This window comes from Bactrocera neohumeralis, chromosome 5, assembly GCF_024586455.1.
Source record: "Bactrocera neohumeralis isolate Rockhampton chromosome 5, APGP_CSIRO_Bneo_wtdbg2-racon-allhic-juicebox.fasta_v2, whole genome shotgun sequence".
Lineage (NCBI taxonomy): Eukaryota > Metazoa > Arthropoda > Insecta > Diptera > Tephritidae > Bactrocera > Bactrocera neohumeralis.
The window spans coordinates 21380938-21389581 of record NC_065922.1 but is presented as its reverse complement, the minus strand read 5'-3'; positions in this window follow the sequence as shown (position 1 = coordinate 21389581).

Below are 8644 nucleotides of genomic sequence, written 5' to 3'. Positions count from 1 at the left end.
TCGTTGGGTTTCTCTGGTTCTCTCTGGCTCTTCCCGGGTTTCACTGCGCTCGAATTTAGTAAATTTTCCTCCTACTGTAAACAAGTTTCTGTCTTCTACCTCCTACAAACTTTTGCTTATTGCCACTATGCGTTTTTTATTGCCTCTTCCCGGCGCTCTGAGCTCCTCACTGGCTTTATGAAAAAAGTTTTCAATATTGCGGCACTGGTGAAGTAGTGTAAATCTTCGAAGCTTACAAAACAGGTTAACAGGGTTGCCAACAAAAATAATATTTCATCAGCATGGATCCCTGGGCATAAACACATTACTGCCAGCTTTTCCTTCAGGAACAAAGCCGAGGTGCATTATATTTTTAAAACCATGCTTAGGAATTTTTTTTAGGATTTTTCCGAACTACAGCTTGTGGATGGTACTGGCTAAATTATTTGGGACATATGTATGTGGTATAATCTCCCAGTTTTCGGTATTTGAGTAATAGGAATGAGGGAGTAGAGAAAGGAGAAGGAAATAATTAAATTATTGGCTGCGCTTTCCAGTATATCCTTTTTGTGGAAAATTCTTTCGCAAATTGAACGAGCTACGGATTTTATTGTGATTTTTAGTGGCTGCTGTTAACGCACATTTGAGTGAAATTATTGACATTTTATTAGTCTTTCTCATAAGCGGGTGTTAATTTAATTGTTTGCTGCCTCATTGTCTTCATCGGTTTAGCTCAGCTGTCATTTCGATGTAATAATTTCAACAATTTCAATTAGTTAGCTTCTTTTCATTGTTCGCGTTTCTCCCAATAACAGCAGAGCGTCTTGCTTTCTATATGCTCTTATCATACACATAAGGTAGCACGTAAGACTTTTGGTCTCTTTATATGAAGGGTATTAGCATATAGACTCACTTGCTGTTTGAATATTCACATATATATGTGTGTGTTAGTGCCCAGTAGGAAATTGCGCCAGCGATACTTATTAAAGAAAAATTCTAATATATAATTACATTTTGAACTAAGAGTTTTTAAAATAGCAAACTTTTCTTGGTTGATTTGTATATGTATTATATAAGAATCGCCACAAAGCAAAATGAGGTGAAAAATTAAAAAGAATTTTCTGTGAAATCTGGCATGTGAAAGATTTTGTTACATCCATATCTTTGAGTTCCATTGTTTCCCACCTTCCATTTGCATATATTTCTTCAAAGATTGTTTGCATATGTTTAATATTTAAAATTCGAGGTTCAGTGGAGATATTTTTTTAGATATATGTCTTCTTGTATGTTTGTAACTATTTACTTGTTTATGTTCTTGTTGAAAAGAGACATGTAGTAGGATCTCAATGAAATGTGTTTTTTTCCATCTTAGGTATATAGACCGTTGTGTCACCGGCTAATGACTAAGACGCAATGGTAATGGTATTTCTCATCAATTTGGGGAAAAATATAAGGTTTGTTTTGTTGGGCCCTAAAGGAATGTGATAAAAAGAGTTTACTAATTGCCAATGATAGCAAAAATGCATGAATTTAGTTTTGAATTTTAAAGCCTGGTCTGGTCTTTCGAGACCTTCAGGGAGCGTCCGTTATGAAAACGATATGAAAAATATTATATTTCACTATACTTAACAGGTACTACGTCATTCACTGCAACTATGTTGAATACATGAATAGAGCAAATTATTCTAATTGTAGTTTTTAGCCTGTCTGTCCTAAATTCAATGATAACATAATAACATTTTGAAAACCGGGCCTCTTCCTGTAAAGTTGTTACATATTAATTTAATGTAGCCATTTTGTTATTCATCACAGTGGTCAGTTGCATCTATGAATAAATAAGTTACACTCGCTGATACACGGTTCCATATATGCAACTTAGATCCACAGTGGTAAACTATACTGAAACATAAATCAACATATGCCAGGCTGCCCACACACACTAATTAGAATAATAGTAGCAAGCAAATTGTGTGCTGAGCACTAACTTAGTAACTGCAGCTAGGTGCAAAATTAGTGGGAAGCATAATGAAGTGACCTTCACTGCTGCTGAAATTTTGTTATTGTAGCTCGAAAAATGGAAATTTTAGTCAGAGAGCAAAATTTTCAGCTAACTTATTTAGCAATTCTGTAAATTGCAATGCCTATTATTAGCGCACAATAAAATAAGCAGTGAATTTGAGGTGGAGACTTAGCATCAAAAGCGAAAATTATTTTTTCGACTGGCGAAAGCTTTGGCCCTGTCGTGGGTGGAAAATTTTTTTTGAAAAAAATCATTTATAATAACTTAACCTAGGTTCGCATTCCAACTACTTACTTTTAAAAAAAGCGAAACCCCGTGGTTATCACTCCCAGTAATTATCTTTAGAAATATTTTTCGATATTTTAGGGATATTTTTCGTTTGAGAACAGTTTAAGAAATTGTACTTTATACAATCTTAATCAATTGACTACCGTTGGCAAGTTAGTTGGCAGTCAGCATTTTGTAAATATAAACATTATTTTTAACCATATTGGAAAGTTCGCCATTTAATACTACAGTTTTCAAATATTAGAAAACCTCATTGAGATAGGGTTTTTATCTGCGTTTTCAAATATACTTAGGACAGATTTGCAAAATAAAATCCTGCTAAGTATAGCCAAACCAATGGAAGTATACAAGCAGCTGCCTATAATTCAGTTTCCTTCTGCAAGTTAGCTTATTGTGCTAAAGAATTTAACTTGGTAAACCCAGCGCAAGAGGCATCATCTCCAATTTGAAGAAATTGGTGTAAGAAAGCTTCACCTCTCGAATTTCTTCTAAGATAATCGAATACTTACACTCTGCTATATTCCATGCTTTCGAATGGTAATGCTTATGTCGTGAATTTTGTTGCAGCAGAAACACCAATTAGTGGTAGGTCAAGTGTTCATAGCACATAGATAAAGTGGTGAAATATTCGGTTGCTTAGTGGTAAAGTTGTCACAGATCCTCGGCGCTAGAATACTCTGGTTAAGAAATGCGGATGCTAATTGAAGCTGATAGTGCGTGCAATAGTCAGCACGAATAATTAGTGTATAGTACACATTATATACATAGTTGAACACTAATATATGTGCCCATACATGCATATGTATTTGAGCCTTAATGCTTTCGCATAAAGGCGCATCGTCTAGTAATACGTAGATGTATGCCAAAATGAATGTGTGTACAAAACAGAGAAACTCATGTGTTTTGACTGCTTCACTGAGTTCTGTTAAAATTGTGTGCGAATTTCTGCGTATTCCCTGGAAATTCATTTTCTTATATCAGTTTATCTTATAGTTTGGTAGTATTTTTAGTTGCCATAATTGTGGGAAATATTTTAACAAACACAAGCGTATAGATATGTGAATTTCAGTAAATATGTGAAAATATTAATTTAATTTCTCCCATTTTTTTCAAATTGTTACTTAAATGTCTGAGTGGTAGTGATTTAAACTTACCGCCCCTAAATGGAGCCAAGATTCAAATTATTAGACCAACAATTGCCACGGAGATCGTGTGCCAAAATTTTAGAGATGACTTTAGTAGTAAACAAGATTAAGTGCATGACTTGTGTATAGTTTACAAAAGATAATATAAAACCGATAATATCGACGAAAAAAGAGATCGGATTAAAAAGTATCGAGAAGAGAATAAAGCGGCGAAGGGCGGCAGCTTCTTGAATTTTTTGTTCAGATTCCAACAAACTGTTCGTATTCAAGTCTTTTATTCCAACAGTACACAGTGCAACAGTGCAAATTCTCCGCCAACCCTAACGGTGCGTATACGCAACTATAGCAAATGAAAGAATGCAATGTCATTTATCTCGGTACTCACGTAACAAAATAAGTTATGTTACCTAAGATTAATAAAAATAAATAGCGTTTGAACTGCAAAATTCGAAAGCCTAAAAATTAATTTATATATTTAGTTTTCTCTAGAACCAAAGCAATTAATTTATATTTCTCATAGACAGCAAATCACTCGAATAGTGTACACATAACCACCAAGATGCCTGCAAGTGTGTCTCCTAAAGTTAGAAATGTGTGTGTGTGAAGTGAGAGTTAGTAAATGAGGTGGGAAAGCGAGGCAAAATATGTACTCCTTTTCTGAAAAAAGATGGCAATATGTAAGAAAAATTTCCTAATAATAAAATTTTAAATTTTCAGGATATACCAAATGGTTTAATTCGCTAAAAATCATCATTCATTAATTCGATTTTTGTTTAAATTTCCCCAACCTCTCTATTTCCAGGTTTCATTATCAAAATAAAAACTATTTGAACTAATTCATAACTGCGCCTACCTAAACACGTCTCTAAATAAAACATCTAACTTTAAAAATTGTGTTTCTATTACAAATATACAATAAAAATATATTTGCATAATATACGTTTTAATAAAATGGCGAAAATATAAAAACCCTCTTTTAATAAAAATATTGAAATATGTGAAAAAAAGCAGTTCTTAAATAAATTGACAAGCTATTAAAAATGCGCTATTACCAATACGTATTCGTGTAAGTAATGTGACATACATACCTTTGTATATTTATAGAAATGGAAAAGCAGTTCCTCTAAGTATAATTGACAAGCACAAGAACTGTTGGAAATGCGGTAATTCCAAGCTGATTGAAAGCCAAAAGCCTTACTAACTGAAAGATTATTATAGGTTTTGGGGACTAGTTCATTACTACCAAAATGTTTAAAACAAAGTTCAAAGTGTTTGGTTGCCATTAAAAAATTTATTGGAATATAACCTTTCATAACCTTCTTAAATTTCTTGTTGTTATCGATCAAACAAATGACTGGCTGTGCTCAAGAAGTAAAAAATATCTTTACACTACATGGCTCATGCAATAAACTGTTTGCTCAGTGATTGCATTAAGTAATTAATCAGTTATTTAATTATGATAACAAAGGGAACTCCTTTCCACAAGTGCCAGCAGTCTTTGTTAAAGTTTTCAATGGATATTAATTGATTAATTTATTACTAAATTAAAAGGCAGTATAGTATTTTATTCCCGTTCTTTTAATAGTTTTTTAAGATACTCATATTCATATTTTGTAGCAGAATTCATTACGCATCCTCCTCTTAATCATCAGTTATGTTATATCGAGGAAAGGAAATTACGTATACACACTGTAAATATGTATGTATTGTGTACGGTATTTGCATTTATATATGTATATGCACGAATGTCCTAAAAGTGCACTAAAGATATAATTTTGTGTAATTGTATACAAGTACAAAGGTACTTAAAGAAAATTTCTCGTGAAAATTTATAAACCTATCCTATAATTTGTAAACAGCTTGGTTAGTTGTCAAGGTTACGTATACGCTATGGGAAACCTATAAGATGATCGTTATAAATAATTGCTCGTTTAATTCTTTACTGCACTTTCTTTCGTTGGTAAAGTGATATTTTTAAAAGAAATGTTTCTATGAAAATTTATTTGTTGAGAAATTTTATTATGTTGTTATGTTCTACCGGTTCAAGTGGGCGCTAAATTCCGATGTAATAATTATCCGAATTCATTCACTCTTAATGTAGTTTTAGGAAATCGTTTACGAGCTTTAATTCAGTGAAAAACTGCGTGGCTATGTATAATGTCTTTTCGCCTCAGAAAATATGTTGTTTTCGTAAAAGGACTCTTCTATTATCTATAAGTAGGAAATATGGTTTTTTTCAGACATTATGTTTATATATTTTTCTGATAAATTCTGTTTTAAATGTATATGTAAAGTAAATATATATGTTTGAATAATATCAAAAAAATCTTTAAACAAAGTCATTACATACATTAATTTTGCTTGTTCGATTTATGTTTTTCGAGCATTTAATTATTATTCTCCATATTTTTCGTTATTGAATTTATTTTTATTTCTCTGCTCTGTTCCAACATGCCACACTGTATATGTATAGGAAGACCTTGTGTGACGTAGATGCAATTAAATTTATTAGAATTAATTTGCATGTGCTCACTGGACAGCTTGCCTCTATTATCGCATACATATTAATTTATGTAGAACAGACACTGAAATATTGAATATGAAGTACAATTATTTAAAAGAAAAACTTTTGAATAATGAACTTAAGTGCAGTTTTTATTCACACAATTAAAAATCGCTCATAAAGACGGTCAAATGCCATCAATTAAAGTAAAATTTATTTCCAAATTAAATACCAAAAACTAAATGTTATAAAATAATATATGCACTAACTAATTTGCGCAGAAGAAAAGTTTCTAAAGCGAATTGTAGAAGCTTGACAATGGCAATAATGATAAATGCTATGAATAAGTACAAACTTGTATACATTTAGAGGAAAATAAATATAGTGTTTTCTGCTTTCAGCAACATTATCGAAGAAATTACGTAACTTATTTCTAGATTGCTTTCGATTAATACTGATTTCAACAGTGTACTCAAGTAAATAACCCAAAAAGTGTTTTGCGTTCGTCTCTTATTGCAAATTTATATATAAATATAAGCTGAATAATGATGAAAATACTGATTAACTGCGCCTCCCTTTATTTAGTAATTTATTACAAAAGAGAAAACAAAAGACACAAAGAGCCAAAGAGCCAAGTGAAAACAACAAAATTATCAAAGAAATTTCATTTAATATAATCAGAGAATATTCAATAGTCAAATATTGTACGAAATACAACTAAAAACAAGAAAAAACGTTAACTTCGGCAGCACCGAATCTAATAGACTCTTCACAGGTGCATTTCTTTTAGTAACTATGTGTTTAGTTTGTATGGCAGCTATGTATATGCTATAGTTAACCGATTTAAAAATTTTTTTTGGAGATTACATTGTTGCTTTAGAAAATAATTTATACCAAATTATTTAGTTAAGTCTATGAACATGAATTCTCAAGCCTACGTATGTATAAACAAACCATTACCACGTTTTACGTTATGCAACGAGATGTTACTTTCATCTCTGCGAGTTCCTTTTCCCATCTGAATACTGTGACGGACATACTTGTAAATGACTTTCTACTCAAAAGTCTTGAGCAACTTTTCATGTCAAATTAAACTCTTCACTACTTATCACTGTACAAGGCAAGTAAGGTTGTACATTTTTCGCGATTTTAAGCTTGAATAAATATCCGCAGAGGCATTATAGAAAATAGTGGAATAAAAAAATATGTTAAAGAGGAAATTGTTTGCATTTCATGGCATTAACTCCTATACCCATGGGAGACGTGTGTGCAAATTACGTTAATGGAGGGCAACGATAACTGCAAAACAAGCAAATTTAAAGCGCTACGAAAATATAGATGAACTATAAAATCACATTATTAAATATATATGTACATTGAAAGAATGTGTTTCCTAGCTGAATTTGATATCAAACTCTTGCTTTTTGATACTAACCATTGCTTTGTGGCTCAGATAGTTTCAATGGAAAGTACTTATATAAATGAAACAAACGTATAAATAGCTAAGTAAGGTTAGATTTATATATAAAACATAACTTTGAATTTTTAAATATTAACATATGTATATATTTAGTTTTTTTTTAAATTTGTTTTTGTATTTCCTTTTGTATTTTACCATAGTAAAAAAAATAATTTTTTTTTATTAATTACTTTCCCGGGCTGTCAAATTTTTCTGAACAAATTGTGTTACAACTGATCCATATTAATTACTGTCGGCTGCCTTTTCCTAGATTAGCATTCATCTTTTGCGTTTTTGGTACGTTGTGTTTTTGCGCCTCGGTTTTATTTGTCTCCATTCATTTTATTACATCTGCTTGAGTGCGGGTTGGTAATTAACCATAATAAGTATCATGACCTTAGTAAAAGCAAGGTTATGTAAAAGTATAAGTGGAGGCATTTGCTAAATAAATGAGAATTGTGCCCACATTTGCTAACTACTTACAATTAAATGCTTAAAATCAGAACCTTGTATTTGAAATTGTATGGTAGCCAATTTTCTTATAATACTACGCAGATCTCTTATAATACGCAAGATGGAGTTGATTGAACTTAATAGTTGTATTTTTGCCGACCTAATTTTATTTAGATCTTGGTAAGAACATTTACTATCCCAGCTCTTTTGTAGATTTTTCGCTATTTGGTGTTTCGTGTTGTCAATTATTTGTTATATAATAAAGTCTTTGGGTATATCATTAATTTTTTTCAAAAAGTTCAACATTTTTATTCTTATCTTAAAGCCGGTTTATCATTCTGAACTTCATATAATCATTTGCTTCAGACGTTTTTAAAATTTTTTTTTATCCTCGAGATCTGTTTTCGTTGGCAAACAATAAAAAAGACAAAATAATTTTGGTTTTCATGCAAAAATATTCAGATTGTAACAACTAAATGCGTTTGTTACCAATCTAATTCAGACTCAATTCTCAATTAGATACTCGGGCGCAGCATTTAAATAGTGAATTGGCGAAATTCAAATTTTAATCTCTTGAAAAAGTTGTAATAAAAAAAGGTAGTTGGGAGACAAAATTTAAATAACATACTGATTCAAATTGTTTCCTCTGAAAAGTTAAACATTTTCCCTTTTATTTTAATTGATTTTTTATCAGAAAAAAATAAATAATAATATTTTTCTATAAACAATTTATTCCTTAAGTTTATATCAAAAAGGAACTTAAAATTTGTCCTTTTTTTTTCTTGTTTTTCCCGTGA